This window comes from Tursiops truncatus, chromosome 1 (genome assembly GCF_011762595.2).
Source record: "Tursiops truncatus isolate mTurTru1 chromosome 1, mTurTru1.mat.Y, whole genome shotgun sequence".
NCBI lineage: Eukaryota > Metazoa > Chordata > Mammalia > Artiodactyla > Delphinidae > Tursiops > Tursiops truncatus.
Genome location: NC_047034.1, coordinates 23,966,574 through 23,986,613, shown reverse-complemented (window position 1 = coordinate 23,986,613; position 20,040 = coordinate 23,966,574). Strand labels below are relative to the sequence as shown.

General features: G+C 38.6%; 1 protein-coding gene, 1 non-coding gene and 1 pseudogene across 17 annotated transcripts in view; 1 reads left to right on the top strand and 2 right to left on the bottom strand.

Annotated features, from left to right (window-relative positions):
* The window catches only part of CDC42BPA (CDC42 binding protein kinase alpha), a 326,271-nt gene that overhangs the window by 75,033 nt on the left and 231,198 nt on the right, over window positions 1-20,040 (top strand). The gene's annotated exons all lie outside the window — the stretch shown is intronic.
* On the bottom strand, window positions 8,264-18,320 carry LOC117308479 (cathepsin B-like; annotated as a pseudogene).
* Window positions 17,731-17,802, bottom strand: TRNAK-UUU (transfer RNA lysine (anticodon UUU)). Its single transcript has one exon. It is a non-coding gene; the product is annotated as a tRNA-Lys (tRNA).

The following is a 20,040-nucleotide window of genomic DNA, read 5'->3' as shown; positions in this document are numbered from 1 at the left end:
ACCCCACTTGATCATGCTGTATGATCCTTTTAATGTGCTGTTGGATTCTGTTTGCTAGTATTTTGTTGAGGGTTTTTGCATCTATGTTCATCAGTGATATTGGCCTGTAGTTTTCCTTCTTTGTGACATCCTTGTCTGGTTTTGGCATCAGGGTGATGGTGGCCTCATAGAATGAGTTTGGGAGTGTTCTTCCCTCTGCTATATTTTAGAAGAGTTTGAGAAGGATAGGTGTTATCTCTTCTCTAAATGTTTGATAGAATTCGCCTGTGAAGCCATCTGGTCCTGGGCTTTTGTTTGTTGGAAGATTTTTAATCACAGTGTCAATTTCAGTGCTTGTGATTGGTCTGTTCATATTTTCTATTTCTTCCTGATTCAGTCTTGGCAGATTTTGCATTTCTAAGAATTTGTCCATTTCTTCCAGGTTGTCCATTTTATTGGCATAGAGTTGCTTGTAGTAATCTCTCATGATCTGTCGTATTTCTGCAGTGTCAGTTGTTACTTCTCCTTTTTCATTTCTAATTCTATTGATTTGAGTCTTCTCCCTTTTTTTCTTGATGAGTCTGGCTAATGGTTTATCAATTTGTTTATCTTCTCAAAGAACCAGCTTTTAGTTTTATTGATCTTTGCTATCGTTTCCTTCATTTCTTTTTCATTTATTTCTGATCTGATCTTTATGATTTCTTTCCTTCTGCTAACCTTGGGGTTTTTTAATTCTTCTTTCTCTAATTGCTTTAGGTTCAAGGTTAGGTTGTTTATTCGAGATGTTTCCTGTTTCTTAAGGTAGGATTGTATTGCTATAAACTTCCCTCTTAGAACTGCTTTTGCTGCATCCCATAGGTTTTGGGTCATCGTGTCTCCATTGTCATTTGTTTCTAGGTATTTTTTGATTTCCTCTTTGATTTCTTCAGTGATCACTGTTATTAAGTAGTGTATTGTTTAGCCTCCATGTGTTTGTATGTTTTACAGATCTTTTCCTGTAATTGATATCTAGTCTCATAGCATTGTGGTTGGAAAAGGTACTTGATACGATTTCAATTTTCTTAAATTTAGCAAGGCTTGATTTGTGACCCAAGATATGATCTATCCTGGAGAATGTTCCATGAGCACTTGAGAAAAATGTGTATTCTGTTGTTTTTGGATGGAGTGTCCTATAAATATCAATTAAGTCCATCTTGTTTAATGTATCATTTAAAGCTTGTGTTTCCTTATTTATTTTCATTTTGGATGATCTGTCCATTGGTGAAAGTGGAGTGTTAAAGTCCCCTACTATGAATGTGTTACTGTTGATTTCCCCTTTTATGGCTGTTAGTATTTGCCTTATGTATTGAGGTGCTCCTATGTTGCGTGCATAAATATATGCAATTGTTATATCTTCTTCTTGGATGGATCCCTTGATCATTATGTAGTGTCCTCCTTTGTTTCTTCTAACAGTCTTTATTTTAAAGTCTATTTTGTGTGATATGAGAATTGCTACTCCAGCTTCCTTTTGGTTTCCATTTGCATGGAATATCTTTTTCCATCCTCTCAATTTCAGTCTGTATGTGTCCCTAGTTCTGAAGTGGGTCTCTTGTAGACAGCATATATATGGGTCTTGTTTTTGTATCCATTCAGCCAGTCTGTGTTTTTGGTGGGAGCATTTAATCCGTTTACATTTAAGGTAATTATCGATATGTATGTTCCTATTCCCATTTTCTTAATTGTTTTGGGTTTGTTATTGTAGGTCTTTTCCTTCTCTTGTGTTTCTTGCCTAGAGAAGATCCTTTAGCATTTGTTGTAAAGCTGGTTTGGTGGTGCTTAACTCTCTCAGCTTTTGCTTGTCTGTAAAGGTGTTAATTTCTCCATCAGATCTGAATGAGATCCTTGCTTGGTAGAGTAATCTTGGTTGTAGGTTTTTCTCCTTCATCACTTTAAATATGTCCTGCCAGTCCCTTCTGGCTTGCAGAGTTTCTGCTGAAAGATCAGCTGTTAACCTTATGGGGATTCCCTTATGTGTTATTTGTTGTTTTTCCCTTGCTGCATTTAATATGTTTTCTTTGTATTTAATTTTTTTTTCCTTCGGTACATGGGCCTCTCACTGTTGTGGTCTCTCCTGTTTCGGAGCACAGGCTCCGGATGCGCAGGCTCAGCAGCCATGGCTCATGGGCCCAGCCGCTCTGCGGCACGTGGGATATTCCCAGACTGGGGCACGAACCTGTGTCCCCTGCATCGGCAGGCGGACTCTCAACCACTGCGCCACCAGGGAAACCCTTTGTATTTAATTTTTGAAAGTTTGATTAATATGTGTCGTGGCCTGTTTCTCCTTGAATTTATCCTGTATGGGTCTCTCTGTGCTTCCTGGACTTGATTAACTATTTCCTTTCCCATATTAGGGAAGTTTTCAACTATAATCTCTTTAAATATTTTCTCAGTCCCTTTCTTTTTCTCTTCTTCTGCAACCCCTGTAATTCGAATATTGGTGGGTTTAATGTTGTCCCAGAGTTCTCTGAGACTGTCCTCAGTTCTTTTCATTCTTTTTTCTTTATTCTGCTCTGCAGTAGTTATTTCCACTAATTTATCTTTCAGGTCACTTATCCGTTCTTCTGCCTCAGTTATTCTGCTATTGAACCCTTCTAGAGTATTTTTAATTTCATTTATTGTGTTGTTCATCATTGCCTGTTTCATCTTTAGTTCTTCTAGGTCCTTGGTAAATGTTTCTTGCATTTTGTCTATTCTATTTCCAAGATTTTGGATCATCTTTACTATCATTATTCTGAATTCTTTTTCAGGTAGACTGCCTATTTCCTCTTCATTTGTTAGGTCTGGTGCATTTTTATCTTGCTCCTTTATCTGCTGTGTGTTTTTCTGTCTTCTCATTTTGCTTATCTTACTGTGTTTGGGGTCTCCTTTTTGAAGGCTGCAGGTTCGTAGTTCCCGTTGTTTTTGGTGTCTGTCACTAGTGGCTAAAGTTGGTTCAGTGGGTTGTGTAGGCTTCCTGGTGGAGGGGACTAGTGCCTGTGTTCTGGTGGATGAGGCTGGATCTTGTCTCTCTGGTGGGCAGGTCCACGTCTGGTGGTGTGTTTTGGGGTGTCTGTGGACTTACTATGATTTTAGGCAGCCTCTCTGCTAATGGGTGGGGTTGTGTTCCTGTCTTGCTAGTTGTTTGGCATAGTGTGTGCAGCACTGTTGCTTGCTGGCTGTCGAGTGAAGATGGGTGTTGGTGTTGAGATGGAGATCTCTGGGAGATTTCGCCGCTTGATATTATGTGGAGCTGGGAGGTCTCTTGTGGACCAGTGTCCTGAAGTTGGCTCTCCCACCTCAGAGGCACAGCACTGACTCCTGGCTGCAGCACCAAGAGCCTTTCATCCACACGGCTCAGAATAAAAGGGAGAAAAAGTGGAAACAAAGGAAGGAAGGAAGGAAGGAAGGAAGGAAGGAAGAGGATAAAATAAAATAAAATAAAAATATAATAAAATAAAGTTATTAAAATAAAAAATAATTGTTAAGAGAAAAATTTCTTTAAAAGTAAAAAAAAAACAAAAACAAAAACAAAAAACCCCCTCCAAAAACGGACGGATAGAACCCTAGCATAAATGGTGAAAGGAAAGCTATTCAGACAAAATCTCACACAGAAGCATACACATACACAGTCACAAAAAGAGGAAAAGGGTAAGAAATAATAAATCTTGCTCTCAAAGTCCACCTCCTCAATTTGGGATGATTCGTTGTCTATTCATGTATTCCACAGATGCAGGTACATCAAGGTGATTGTGGAGATTTAATCCGCTGCTCCTGAGGCTGCTGGGAGAGATTTCCCTTTCTCTGTTCGGACAGCTTCCGGGGCTCTGTTTTGGATTTGGCCCCGCCTCTGCGTGTAGGTCGCCGGAGGGCGTCTGTTCTTCACTCAGACAGGACGAGGTTAAAGCAGCCGCTGATGCGGGGGCTCTGGCTCACTCAGGCCGGGGGGAGGGAGGGGCACGGAGTGCGGGGCGGGCCTGCGGTGGCAGAGGCCAGCATGACATTGCACCAGCCTGAGGTGCGCCGTACGTTCTCTTGGGGAAGTTGTCCCTGGATCCCGGGACCCTGGCAGTGGCAGGCTGCACAGGCTCCCTGGAAGTGGGGTGTGGATAGTGACCTGTGCTCGCACACAGGGTTCTTGGTGGCGGCAGCAGCAGCCTTAGCGTCTCATGCCCGTCTCTGGGGTCTGCGCTGTTAGCCGCGGCTCGCGCCTGTCTCTGGAGCTCCTTTTAAGCAGCGCTCTTAATCCTCTCCCTCGTGCACCAGGAAGCAAAGAAGGAAGAAAAAGTCTCTTGACTCTTCGGCAGGTCCAGACTTTTCCCCGGACTCCCTCCCGGCTAGCCGTGGTGCGCTAACCCCCTGCAGGCTGTGTTCACACCGCCAACCCCAGTCCTCTCCCCGTGCTCCCGAGCCTCAGCTCCCAGCCCCGCCCGCCCCGGCAGGTTAGCAGACAAGCCTCTCGGCCTGGTGAGTGCCGGTCGGCCCCGATCCTTTGTGCGGGAATCTCTCCGCTTTGCCCTCTGCACCCCTGTTGCTGTGCTCTCCTCCGCGGCTCCGAAGCTTTCCGCCTCCGCCACCCGCAGTCTCCACCAGTGAAGGGGCTTCCTAGTGTGTGGAAAGCTTTCCTGCTTCACAGCTCCTTCCCACTGGTGCAGGTCCCGTCCCTATTCTTTTGTCTCTGTTTTTTGTTTTGCCCTACCCAGGTACGTGGGGAGTTTCTTGCCGTTTGGGAGGTCTGAGGTCTTCTGCCCTCGTTCAGTAGGTGTTCTGTAGGAGTTGTTTCACATGTAGATGTATTTCTGATGTATCTGTGGAGCGGAAGGTGATCTCCGCGTCTTACTCTTCTGCCATCTTCCTCCTCTCCTGGTTTGTTTTCTTATTGTTGAATTTTAAGAGTTATTTTTTTCGTGTATTTTAGGTAACAGTCCTTTATCAGATATGTCTTTATCAGATATGTCAATTATTTCTTTCATGAATTATGCCTTTGGTTTTATATAGATTGATTTTCAAATATTAAACTAATCCCTGGGATAAACTCCATTTGGTCATGACTTACTATCCTTTTGAGATATGGCTCTATTCAGTTCCTTAATATTTTAACTGTTTTCATATGTATATTCATGGGGAATGTTGACCTACAATTTTCTTTTTTTATCATGTCTGTGTCAAATATTGACATCAGGGTTATGCTGGACTTATAAAATGAATTGGGGAGTGTTTACTCTTTTTCAGAAAAAATTGTGAATATTTATTTTTATTTATTTATTTATTTCCTTAAATGCTTGATAAAATTTAGCAGTGATCCCATCTGGACTTGAGTTTTTCCTTGTGGGGCATTTAATCCTACTAATTTAACTTCTTAGTGGTTATAGAGCTATTAAGATTTTCTATTTCATCTTTTGTCAGCTTCAGTAAGTTTTCTGTTTCATGGAATTTGTGTATTTCATTTAAGTTTTCAAATGTATAAGGGTTTTCATAATATCTCTGTGTTTTTTTTGTTGTTGTTGTTTGTTTGTTTTTTTTGCTGTACGCGGGCCTCTCACTGTTGTGGCCTCTCCCATTGCGGAGCACAGGCTCCAGACGCACAGGCTCAGTGGCCATGGCTCACGTGCCTAGCCGCTCCGCGGCATGTGGGATCCTCCCGGACCGGGGCACGAACCCGTGTCCCCTGCGTCGGCAGGCGGACTCTCAACCACTGCGCCACCAGAGAAGCCCTCTTTTATTTTTTTTATGTCTGTGGAATACAAGGTGATATTCTCTTTCATTGTGCATATTTATAATTTATGTTTTATTTCTCTTGATCAGTCATGTAGAGGTTTTTCAGTGTTGTTAATTATTGAACAGACCTACTTTGGCTTTGTGAATTGTCTATATTTTTGTCTTATTTTTACTTAAAATTTTTTTTAAAAAGTTAAGCAGTTTTAAAATGTTTGTTATTTCCTTCCTTCTATCAATACTTCCTCGGATTTAATTTATTCATGTTCTTCTAGCTTCTCAAGGTAGAAACTTAGATCTTTGAGACAACTGGGTAGCCAATTGGAAAAGTCCATTTGTGGATCCAATTAAAATTCATACCATATATTAGGAGAAAGTACAAATGTATCAAATGTTCAAGTATAAAAAATAAAATAGGGACTTCCCTGGTGGTCCAGTGAGTAAGACTGCGTGCTCCGAATGCAGGGGGCCTGGGTTCGATCCCTGGTTGGGGAGCTAGATCCTGCATGCTGCAACTAAGATCCTGTGTGCCGCGTCTAAGACCCGGTGCAGCCAAAATAAATAAATAAATATTAAAAAAATGCAACACAAGTACCCATCAATGTATTGACTAAGTTATGGTCTGTCTAATGCTGTGTAGCTGCCATAAAAAAATAGTTCAGTGTACTTCTGTGGAGGAATCTCCAGGATACATTGTAAAGTGAAAAAATCAGATGCAGGGGAATATATTGGGTTGGTCAGAAAGTTTGTTGGGGTTTTTCTCTAACATCCCCAGTGAACTTTTTGGCCAACCTGATATATAGTACGCTATCTTTTGTTAAAAAGAGGTAGAAATATTATGATTCTTACTTGTATTTTCATAAAATGACATTTTAAAGGGACAAGAGGGAATGGGGTACATGCAGAGTGTGAGTGACACTTCTAAGTGGAAACCTTTTTATTTTGTTTTGACTTCTGAAACATGTAAGTGTATCATCTATTTTAAAAATCATGAAAAAATTCTTCCAGGTTGGGATGTACTAATTTGCATGTTCTGTGAATCATTTAAGGAAGAAGCAATTCTAAATTTAAACTTTCTCAGATAACAGAAAGAGGGACCACTGCCCAACTCATTTTATGAGGCTAGAATAATTTTGTTTCTAAAATCTAACTGTATGTTGAGTGAAGGAGGCAACATAAGGAAAAAATGCATATGATTTGATTTTATCACAAAAGTCAGGGTAAGGGTTATCTCTAGCGGGAAGGTGGAAGTTGTGGTCAGGTGGGGCACATGGGGGGTTTCAGCGTTGCTCCAATGTTCTATTTCTTCATCTCAGTTTCAGTTCTATTTTGTTCAGTTTATAATTGTGTTTAACTCTACCTTTGTTTTATTTTCTTTATCTGTGTTCTAATCAATTACAAGTGTTATAAATTAATGAAAGAAGCTATAGTAATCGTGGAATACATGTTCATCTAACAAATTAGCTTTAAAATATATGAAGTAACAACTGATAGAATTTGCATAGGGGAATACAAGAACTTTCAACAGTTGAAGATAGAGCTTTTAACTCTCCTCCGAAATTGGCAAGTTAAGCAGATGAAAAAAATCGAGACTTAGAAGTGTTTATTTTTTGAAGGTGGAACTTTTTAATGGCATAATTATTCCATTCTGTGTTAAAACATTTGGTAGAGCAGTGATTTTAAAAATTGATAAAAACTGGTTTCTCCCAAACTAGTTTCACCAAGGGAATTAGAGGTCAGTTAAATCTGTACCTAGTGGGGACCACCTAGTTTTGTTTTAAGCTATTTCTGTTGGGATTTATACTCTGCAACTAGCACAACAGTTCTTGCCAGTGTTAGAATTGTTCATACTATGATCAGCCCAGGTTCATTGCAAATAAAGCTTCTGATAAAAAAAAAAAAATCATGCTACAGAAAAGAACAGAGAGGGTATGCAACACTGGAAATTCAACAGATTTAGGGACCAAAGGAAAAAGTGGCTTTCCTCATTTAAAGGGCTGTCTACCATTTCTCCTCTTAACTTACTCCAAACCTCAAAAATAACTACTTGTGAAGAGGTAGTGAATATATGTGGGAATTTAAATCCTTGTTAGGAATTCAGTTTTTCATTTAAACCCGTCACGTTCTCACTCAGTTTTGCCCCTTGGAGATATTGGTTGGGGAAGGTTTGGAGGTTGGTTGTAGCAGGCTTTGGAGCAGCAGACACTTTGTAGAACTAGTCTCTGTGAAAGTCCTTATTAGGAAATTTAAAGGGCGCTCTGCCTCGTCAGCAGTAAGGATCAGTCCACTGATGAGGCTGAGATGTAGCCAGGGTCTGGAGTTATTTTCTGTGTAAGAGAGCTCTTTTTAACCCAGAAAGGATCAATTCAAATCGTATACACAGGTTTGGCCTAGTCTAGTCTTGTCATAGCCACCGTCTACACTCTTCAGTCCTATCTGAACTGAAAAAATAAAAGGAATTTCCACCCTCATGTCCACCTTAACCCAACCTGCCATATTAAAAGCAAAAACAAAAACAGTTTGTGCAGGGCAGGCTGGATAGGCCACAGTAGGCTTAACTTTTTTTCTGGTATTGATCAGTACATGAGAATCTGTCCACTATCTCTGATTTGATTCCACCGTAGTCCTTTCCTTAGAGAATTTGAAGAAGAAATTGTCACTGTGCTCAGTTTTCTAGAGTTGACATCCAGCCATTAGGGGGTGGCATTCTGTACTCTCCAGTCCAGGATGCAGATGGTGTGGCCTCCCTTCATTTCATTTGTGACATGCAGGAAGTTGGCATACACAGGGAAGGTTCCCTCTACTGGGCCATTCTTGTAAATATCGGCTGTGATCTTAAGGGACATAGTAGAAACTGCAGCTGTAGTGCTCGTTATCTTTGTAGGAAGGAGTATAGCCAGGCTCACAGGTCTTGCTGCACTTGGGAGTGTCTCTTCACCTCCATCTCCTGGTAGCTGAGAGCCATTGAAATGGTGCTCACATTGTGGGATAGAATAGGACCTACAGCCTACATGGGCATCATAGAGACCACCAGAGACCTTTCTTGGTCCAGAAATTCCAGGCTCCAGAGGGAAAGCCCCCATGCAGCCATCCCCATACTTCGCAGTAGATGAGCACGTTTTCAGCAGGCATCTCTGTGGGGGCATTCCTACTGGTGTCAATACGGATCTGATCAGAAATGGTTTTTATGGCCCCAAATGCCCAGGAAGAAGCACAGGACTGTTGGCAATGTCTTTTTTAATGTTTAGACAGTTTAGCCACCATTCCTTGGTCGCAAAATGTTTTTGGCATATCCATTTTCTTAGCAACCTGAGGCAGCTTGGATCTATCCAGGAAATGCTTAAAAAGCCCATTCAGTTCATATCACCATTATGGAGGCTGAACAGTTCATCTGCAGGGGTGCAAAATAGGGTCTGCTTGGGATACTAGGCAGCACCATCAGGCAGAAAATGATGGCTAGGGCCCACCACACTTTGGCATCTGGATCCTGGATTTACTGAAGTTGTGGAGACCCTAAACCTGCAGTTGCCATGTCTAATCTCAGTATCTGGTGTCTGGAACCCGAGTCCACCATGTTGCCACTTGGACAAGATATAAAATATTTTAATGACATGATTGTCATGCTGAACCTAATAGATATATATAGAATTCTCCATCCAGCAGAGAATTACACATTTTTTTCTAGCACATACAGATCCTTCTTAAAATTTACATGTTCTAGCCACAAAGGGTGCTTCAGTAACTTCCAAAAAATCATCATTATGCAGACCATAATCTCTGACCTGAATAAAATACAATAAATATCAGTCAGATAGCTAAAAATGACCCAAATGTTTGCACACTTACAAGCATAGATCATAAGAGGAATTATAAAATAATTAGATATTAATGGAAATGCTGCACTTCAAAGTTTGTGAGATACTTAAAGTGAGATTTATAACTTATAATATATTTACCAGGAAGTAAGAGACTTTGGTAATTGGTATGGACTGAACTGTGTCTCCTTCCCCATGCCCTCAAGAAAAAAGGATATACTGAAGTCCTATCCTCCAGTACTTCAAACTGTGACAGTAATTTGGAAATAGTGTCTTTACGGAGTTAAATTAAAATGAGGTCAGTAGGGTGGGCCCTAATCTAATATAATTGGTGTCTTTATAAGAAGGGAAATTTGGACATAGGCATGGACAGAGGGAAGGTGATGTAAAGACATAGGGGAGAAGTTGTCCATCTCCAGCCAGAGAGAGAGGCCTGGAACAGAACCTTCCTTCACGACTCTCAGAAGGAACCAACCCTGCTGATACCTTGATCTTGGACTTATAGTCTACAGAACTGTGAGAACAAATAAATTTCTGTTGTTTGAGCCACCCAGTCGGTGATACTTCAGTACAGCAGCCCTAGCAAACTAATACAGTAACTAATGAGACAAATATTAATTCAGAAGTTGGAAAAAGAGCTATAGAGTAAACAAAAAGGAAGGAAATAATAAGGCCAGAAATCTCTTAGAGAGTAGATATTATCAAAACCCAAAATTAGTTCTTTAAAAAAGTTAATATATTTAAAAATAGTTGGGTACATGATTTGTTCCATTTCAGAAAAAGCATAAATTTAATATACATCTGTTAAGAAATAATAAAAGAGAATGTCTTTAATTTGATGAAGGATATGTGCCCAGAAACCTAAAGCAAACATTAATGGAAAAACTTTACATGCATTCCATTTAAGATCAGGAATAAGGTAAAGATGGTTAACAGTGTTTTTTATGTTACTGGAGTTCCTGGCCAGTGCATTAAGAAAATAAATAGAAATGAGTTAATGGGATTGGAAGAGAAGAGATAAATCCGTAAATGTTTAGAGATCACCTATATAAAAATCTGTAGGGGAAATAGACAAACTATATGTATTAATAAGATAATTTAGTATTTCTTAAATAAAAGATTGTTTTCTGAAAATCAGAATTCCTTTGTACTCAAAATAATTAGCTAGAAGAGATGATATAAGATACCATTCACCATAATAAAAGAAAATCAAGTTTCTAGAATTTAATCTGACAAGTAATGCACAAGATCTACATGGAGAAAATTCTAAAACTCTTATTAAAATGTATGATAAGAAGACCTGAAAAACAGATATACCATGTTCAAATATGGAAAAAAAAATTTCTGAAGATGTCAGTTCTCCCTAAATTAATCTATAAGTTTTGTGGAATGCCAATAAAAATTCAGTGGAATATTTTGAGAAATTTGACATACTAAACAATTTGCATAAAACTTCTGATTCTAACGCACTTGTTTATATCATACCAAATCTTCTGCTGAAAACAACTAGAAAACCTTGATTAAAATATAAATTCATCTATTTGAAGGCATAAGAGCTATGAAATCATTAAGGACTCAAGGGGCTAAGAGTCACAGAAATAGGTGTTTTGAGAGGTGAACCCCCAACATTCAGCTTTACCTTTCTCTTGGAGGCAGTTGTCTAGAGGCAGAGAAGTTAAAGAGAACTTTCAGAAATCTCACAGGTAAGGGAAACTAAAATTGGAGTTCAGTTCTCAATAAAAAGGAGGGCTCTGTTAAATATCTCAGGTAGTTAATTGGAACTCCTGAAAGTCTACACCATTTGGTGTAAGGACAAATGGAAATAGGCCAGCCCTCACAAAACTCAACTCAATTCTAATCAAATCAACCCCAGATTGGATTAAGGTAATCAGTGTAGTAGAAATGAAACATACAGTGATTTAAATTAAAACTTGATAGGTTTCACAGCAAACTGAAGAGAAGATTGGTGAACTGGAAAATAGGTCAGTAGGAAATATCTAGGTTGAAGCATGGAGAGGAAAAGAAATGGAAGGAAAGTTTAAAAATAAGTTAGGATTCATATTAGACATAGTAAAAAAAATTAACATGTATGTATTTATATTTCCAGAAGGAGATAAAAGAGAGAAAATGGGACAAAAACAACATTTGAAGAGAATGATGGCAGAGAATTTTTCAGAGCTAACTAAAAACATAAATCCATACATAGATTCAAGAATTCTGTTGACTCCATGACAGGATAAAAACATCTAGGCACATAATACATCCAGCCACATAATTGTAAAACTTCTGAAAACCATAGATAAAGGTACAATTTTAATAGTAGAGGAAAGGGACATGTAACTTCCAATAAGCAATGAGAAGACAATTCACCTTTTAACAGAAATGATGGAAGTTGAAGATAATAGAAAATGGCATCTTAAAACTGCTGAGAGAAGGAAACTTGTCATCTATGATTCTATACCCAGAGAATATTTTTTGAAAATGAAGGCAAAAGAATGAAGTTGGATTCTACCTCACACCATATAAAAAATTAACTCAAAACAGATCATAGACTTAAATGTAAGAGCTAAAACTGATACTCATAGAAGGAAACATAGGTGTAAACTTTTTTGACCTTGGTTTGGGCAGTAGTTTCTTAAATATATCACAATCACCAAATCACAAGCACCAACGATAAAAGATAAATTAGGTTTCATCAAAATTAAAAACTTTTGTGCTTCCAAATAACACTGTCAAGAAATTGAAGGGACATTTCACAGAATGGGAGAAAATATTTGCAAGTTGTATATCTGATAAGGGTCTATTGTCCCGAAATATATAAAGAATATAACTCAACAATAAAAACACAAATAACCTAACTAAAAAATTGACAACTGATTTCAATAGAAATTTCTCCAAATAAGATATATAAATAACCAATAAGCACATGAAAAGGTGCTCAACATCATTAGTCTTTAGGGAAATACAAGTCAAAATGACAATGAGATACCACTTCTCACCCACTAAGGTGAATATAATTAAAAGTAATAAGTGTTTGCAAGAATGTAGAAAGATTGGAACTCTTGTGCATTGCTGGTGGGAATGTAAAATGGTACAACTGCTTTGACAAACAACCATTCAGTTCAGCAATTCTATTCCTAGATACATGCCCCAAAGAATTGAAACACATGTAAATACAAAACCTTGTACATGAACTTTCATAGTAGCCTTAGTCATATTAGCGAAGGAAACAGTCCAAATGCCCATCAAGTGATGAATGGATAAACAATTGTGATATGTCCTTATAATGAGATTTTTTTTAAACATGTTTATTGGGGTATAATTGCTTTACAATGGTGTATTAGTTTCTGCTTTATAACAAAGTGAATCAGTTATACATATACATATGTTCCCATATCTCTTCCCTCTTGCATCTCCCTCCCTCCCACCCTCCCTATCCCACCCCTCTAGGTGGTCACAAAGCACCGAGCTGATCTCCCTGTGTTATGCGGCTGCTTCCCACTAGCTATCTGTTTTACATTTGGTAGTGTATATATGTCAGTGCTACTCTCTCACTTTGTCGCAGCTTACCCTTCCCCCTCCTCATGTCCTCAAGTCCATTCTCTACGTCTGTGTCCTTATTCCTGTCCTGCCCCTAGTTTCTTCAGAACCATTTTTTTTCTTTAGATTCCATATATATGTGTTAACATACGGTATTTGTTTTTCTCTTTCTGACTTACTTCACTCCGTATGACAGTCTCTAGGTCCATCCACCTCACTACAAATAACTCAATTTCATTTCCTTTTATGGCTGAGTAATATTCCATTGTATATACGTTTCACATCTTCTTTATCCATTCATCTGTTGATGGACACTTAGGTTGCTTCCGTGTCCTGGCTATTGTAAATAGAGCTGCAATGAGCATTGTGGTACCTGACTCTTAATGAATTATGGTTTTCTCAGGGTATATGCCAGCTTTGTTTTTTTCAAGATTGTTTTGGGTGTTCTAGATCTTTTGTTGTTCCATACAAATCTTAGAATTATTTGTTCCGGTTCTGTGAAATATGCCATTGGAAATTTGATAGGGATTGCATTGAATCTGTAGATTGCTTTGGGTAGTATGGATATTTTAACAATACTAATTCTTACAGTCCATGAGCACTGAATAGCTTTTTATTTATTAGTATCTTCTTCAGTTTCTTTCATCAGTGTCTTATAGTTTTTAGTGTACAGGTCTTTCACCTCCTTGGTTAAATTTATTCCTAGGTATTCTTTTGATGCAGTGGTAAATGGGATTGTTTTCTTAATTTTTCTTTCTGATAGTTCTCTATTAGTGTATAGAAATGCCATGGATTTCTGTGTATTGATTTTGTATCCTGCGACTTAGCTTAATTCATTTATTAGTTTTTTGATGGGAGTCTTTAGAGTTTTCTATATATACGGTTTTCTATATATATATTTGCACTTCTGCAAATAGTGCCAGTTTCACTTCTTTCCAATTTTGAGTCCTTTTATTTCTTTTTCTTGTCTGATTGCTGTGGCTAGGATTTCCAATGCTGTGTTGAATAGAAATGGTGAGAGTGGGCATCCTTGTCTTGTTCCTGTTAGAGGAAAAGCTTTCAGCTTTTCACCGTTGAATTGTATGATGTGGGTTTGTCATATGTTGCCTTTATTATGTTGAGGTACATTCTTCTGTGCATACTTGTTGAGAATTTTTATAATAAATGGATGTTGAATAATATCAAATGCTTTTTCTGCATTTATTGAGATGATTATATGATTTTTGTCCTTTATTTTGTTAATGTGGCGTGTCACATTGTTTGATTTGCAGATGTTGAACCATCCTTGCATTCCCGGGATAAATTCCACTTGTTCATGGTGTATGATCCTTTTAATGGATTGTTGAATTCAGTTTGCTAATATTCTATTGAGAATTTTACATCTGTGTTAATCATGGATATTGGCCTGTAATTTTTTTTTTCTTCCTCCCTCCCTCCCTCTCTTTCTTTCTCTCTCTCTCCCTCCCTTCCTCACTCCCTCCGAACCTCCCTCCCTCCTTCCATTCCTTCCTTTCTTCCTTCCTTCCTTCCTTCCTGTCCTTGTCTGGTTCTGTATCAGGGTAATACTGGCTTCATTAAAAGTGTTTGGAAGCATTTCCTCCTCTTCAGTTTTTTGGAAGAGTTTTAGAAAAATAGGCATTAACTGTTCTTTGAATATTTGGAATAATTCACCAGTCAGTCGATTTAGTTCTATATATTTGTTTATTGGGAGTTTTTTTGATTACTGATTCAATTTTGTTACTAGTGATCAGTCTAGTCAGATTTTCTTTTTTTAAAATTTTCAGTCTTGGTAGATTGTATATATTGTATATTTCTGGAAATTTATCTCTTTCTTCTAGGTTGTCCAGTTTGTTGGTGTATATGTGTTCCTAATGTTCTCTTATGATCCTTTGTATTTCTGTGGTATCAGTTTTAACTTACCTCTTTCATTTCTGATTTTATGTTTTTGAGTCCTCTTTTTTCCTTGGTTAGTCTAGCTAGAGGCTTATTGATTTTTTTTTTTTTTTAATCTTCTCAAAGAACCAGCTCTTGGTTTCATTGAGCTCTTCTATTGGATTTTTAATCTCAGTTTTATTTATTCATTTTTTTATATTTAGTATTTCCTTCCTTTTACTAACTTTGGGTTTTTTCTGGGTTTTTTTCCCCCAGTTCCTTTAGGTGTAAAATTAGATTATTTGAGATTTTTTTTTATGTCTTTAGACAGGCCTGTATTGCTATGAACTTCCCTCTTATGACTGCTTTTGCTTCATCCCATAGATTTTGGTACATTTTATTTGTGTTTTCATTTGTCCTAGGTATTTTTTGATTTCTCCTTTGATTTCTTCAATGACCCATTGGCTGTTCAGTAGCATTTTGTTTAATCTCCATGTTTTTATGGGTTTTTTTTTTTTCAGTTTTCTTCTTGTAATTGATGTCTAGTTTCATACCATTGTGGTCAGAAAAGATACTTGATATGATTTCAGTTTTTTTTGAATTTATTGATACTTGTTTTGTGGCTTAACATGTGATCTGTGCATGTGAGAGAGAATGTTACATGTACACCTGAGGAGAATGAGTATTCTGCTGCTTCTGGATGGTGTATTCTCTATATATCTATTAACTCCATCTGATATAATGTGTCATTTAAGACCAGTGTTTCCTCGCTGAATTTTCTGTCTAGATCATATGTCCATTGCTGTAAGTGGGGTGTTAAAGTCCCCTACTATTGTTGTATTGCTTTCACTTTTTCCCCCTTAGGTCCGTTAGTATTTGCTTTATATATTTTTCATGCTCCTATGTTGGGTACATATATATCTATAAATGTTATGTCTTCTTGGTGGATTGAACCCTTTATCATTATGTAGTGCCCTTGTCTTTTATAAGTCTTTGTTTTAAAGTCTATTTTGTCTGATATGAATATAGCTACACCACCTCTTTCCATTTCCATTTGCATGGAATATATTTTTCTATCCCTTCACATACAGTCTGTGTGTATTCTTACTTTTGAATTGAGTCTCTCGTAGGCAGCATGTAGGTGGGTCTTTTTATCCATTCAGCCACTGTGTGTGATTTTTGATTTGTGAATTTAGTCCATTTGCATTTAAATTAATTATTGATTGGTATTTACTTACTGCCATTTTGTTAGTGGTTTTCTGGCTGTTTTTGTAGCTCCTCTCTGTTCTTCTTCTCTTTCTCTCTTGTTTGCTGGCTTTTTTTCATGTTCTATTTAGATTCCTTTCTCTTTTTCTTTTGTATGTTTACTGTAAGTTTGTGTGTGTGTGTTTGTGTGTGTGTGTGTGTGTGTGTGTGTGTGTGTGGTTACTGTGAGGTTCACATACAGCATCTTAAGTATACAGTAATCTGTTTTAAGTTGATAGTAACTTTTTCGAAAGTTTTAAAGTTTTACTCCTCTGTCATCTTTTATATTTTTGATAACACCTTTTCCATGTTTTAATATTATGCTTTCCTTAACTAAGTATTGTATTTTTAAGTTTACTATTTTGTCTTTTAACCTTCATACTTGCTTTGTAAGTGATTTATCCACTACCTTTACTATATATTTACCTTTTCCCTTTTGTATGTTTTCTTATTATTAATTAGTGTCTTTTATTTTCAGCTTACAGAAGTCACTTTAGCATTTCTTGTATGGCTGATGTAGTGGTGATGAACTCCACTCTTGCTGAGTTCTGAATGATAACCTTGATGGCTAGAGAATTCTTGATTGGAATTTTTTTTTTTCCTTTTAGCACTTGAATAAGTCATGTTACTCCCTGTGGCCTTTAAAATTTCTGCTGAAAAATCTGCTTATAGCTTCATGGGGTTTCCCTTGTATGTAATAGGTTGTTTATTTCTTTATACTTTTAAAATTCTCTCTTTACCCTTAAATTTTATCATTTTAATTATAATGTGTGTCACTGTGGTTCTCTTTGGGTTCATCTTATTTGGAACTCTCTGGGTTTCCTCAACTTGTATGCCTGCTTCCTTTCCCAGATAGAGAAGTTTTCAGCCATTATTTCTTTTATTTTTTAAAAAAATTTATTTATTGTATTTGTTTATTTTTTGGCTGTGTTGGGTCTTCGTTGCTGTGTGCGGGCTTTCTCTAGTTGTGTCGAGTGGGAGCTACTCTTTGTTGTGGTGCGCGGGCTTCTCTTGTTGCAGAGCATGGGCTCTAGGCACGTGGGCGTCAGTAGTTGTGGCACGCAGGCTCAGTAGTTGTGGCTCACAGGCTTAGTTGCTCCACGGCATGTGGGATCTTCCCGGACCAGGGATCGAACCCATGTCCCCTGCATTGGCAGGCGGATTCTTAACCACTGCACCACCAGGGAAGCCCCAGCCATTATTTCTTAAAATAATTGTTCTGGCCCTTTCTTTCTCTCGTCTCCTCTGGGACCTCTATAATGCAAATGTTATTCACCTTGATGTTGTTCCAGAGGTCCCTTAAGGTATCTTCAGTTTTTTAAATTCTTTTTTCATTTTGCTGCTCTGTCTGGGTGATTTCCATTGCTTTGTCTCAGCTCACTGATTCATTCTTCTACTTCATCCAATCTGATTTTGAACCCCTCAAGTATTTTTTCCATTCAGTTATAACTTCTGTTTGGTACTTTCTTATATTTTCTATCTCTTTGTTTTTGGTTTGTTTTGGTTTGGTTTTGGGTTTTTTTTGGCTGCATGGTTTGTGGGATTTTAGTTCCCTGACCAGGGATTGAACCCGGGCCTTGGCAGTAAAAGTACCAAGTCCTAACCACTGGACTGCCAGGGAATTCCCTCTATCTCTTTGTTGATGTCCTCATTGTGTTCTTTCTTCTCCTGAGTTCGGTGAGCCATCTCTACAGCATTACTTCTAACTGTTGTGTAAGTTGCTTATCTCTGTTTCATTAAGGCCTTTCTCTGGAGATATGTTTTGTTCTTTAGTTTGGAACGTATTTTTTTGCCTCATTTGCCTATGTTTGTCTTCATGTATTGGGCGAAACAGCTACTCTTCCAATTTCGAAAGAGCGGTCTTGTGTAGGAGATGACCCATGAGGCCCAGAAGTGCCATTTCCCCTGGCTCTCAGTGCTAGGCACTCAAGGGATGGCACTCGTGTGGGGTGCATGCACCTGATGGCTGTGGCAGAGCTGTGGCTGCTCTGCAGGGAGGGCAGGGTGTGTTGTGCTTGCCTGGCTCAGCTGCTGCATAGGGTGGGCTGGGTGCAGGGTGCTCGTCCAGCCCCATTGTAGTGTGGCTGGTGTGTGTGGTAAGTGGGGGTGTAGGGTGCTCACCTGACCAGGTTGTGGCATGGCGTAGGTAGAGCATCCGTCCTGGTGCTAACAGGCTAGAGGGAGGACACCAAAAATGTCATTCATCAGCTCTGTCATAAGCAAGTTAGAATGTTATTGCAAAGCTTGCCAGTGCTTCTGTCCCCAGAGAATGTTCCAGCTGGCTCATGTCTCTCTGGCAGCTACTTTAAGATTAGTAAGTGGGTCTCCCTTGCTTATGGTGTAGGTGCTTTCCAAACCATTCCTTTTGCACTGGATCTCAGGGTGAGTGGGTCTGTATGTGACCCCTTGAATAGTGGCTACTCCCTTCCCTTTGGTTCTGTGGTTCTCCTGGATTTAATTCCCATTTATTTGCTAAATCAGATGTTTTGGGGGTTCACCTTTCCTGTGCCAGACCCAAGGGTTGGGGTACCTCATGTAGTGCTCAATACCTTCACTCCTTGAGGAAGAGTTCTATATTTTTGGAATCCCTGCTAACTGTGGGTAACTGCTCCTGGGCTGGTGTCCCAAGTAAAACCATGTCTCTGCCTCTCCTACCCCTCTCCATGTGTCTCTTTTATCTTTTGTTGCCAAGGTGTTGTTCATCTAGTTCTCAGGTCCTTTTCCGAGGAAAACGTCTCCTTATGTAGCTGCACATTTGTTGTGTTAATGGGAGGAGGTGAGTTCAGGGTCTTCCTATGCTGCCATCTTTAACTTCTCCCAGAAGTTTACTTGATATTACTGGTTTATTGTAACAGATACGACTCAGGAACAGCCAAATGGAAGAGATGCATAGGGTAAGGCCTGGAAGGAGAGGTATGGAGCTTCCATGCCCTTTCTGAGTGTGCCACTGTTCCAGCACCTTGATGTGTTCCGCAACCTGGAAGCTCCCAGAAGCCCTTCAATTAGGGGTTTGTATGGAGATTTCATTACATAGGCATTATTGATGAAATTGTTGGCCATTAACAACTCAATCTCTAGCCCCTCTCCCTTTCTCTGCATGTTGGGGGTGGGGCTGAAAGTCACAAGATTCTAATAATGGAGTAGTCTTTCAGGCAACCATCCCCCGACACTGAACTATCTACCGCCACCACTCATCTCCTTAACACACAAAAGAATATTATAACTCCACAAATTCAAAGGGTTTTAGGAGCTGTGTGCCAGGATCTAGGGACAAAGGCAAAATATTTATTTTTATTATACTACATCCATTATAACTTTGTATTGTCTAATGGACAGTTTTTAATGTATATAGAGCAAAAATGGACAGAACTAAAAGGATAGACATATCAATTTCATAGTAGGAAATTTTAACACACTGTTTTCATAGCTGATAGAAGTAGACAAAAATCAGTAAGGAATAAAAGATGTGAACAACAATTAACAGACAACTTAATTGACATAGTACACCATGTTTAACAGCTGACGAACGCATGGAACATTTACCATTTATTAGTATATCAAGATGCAGTAGATTTTTTTGTATATGGACCTTGTATCCTGTGACCATTTTAAATCCATTTATTAGTCTTAGGAGATATTTTTTACATGTATGGCTTCCTGTTAGATTATCTATGTTGTGTGCTGTCTGGTCTTTATTTCCTGTTTCTACCTGCTTTACAGTTACCAACATGAAAATTCAGTCTCCAGAGTTTGGCAGAAACCTTCATGGTGAAAGCCAGCTATGCTTGCTTGTTATTTAGTATTCTTAGATGCACTTAGTTTTGATGCTGTACCAGTTTCTTTCATCCTAGTTCTGAAA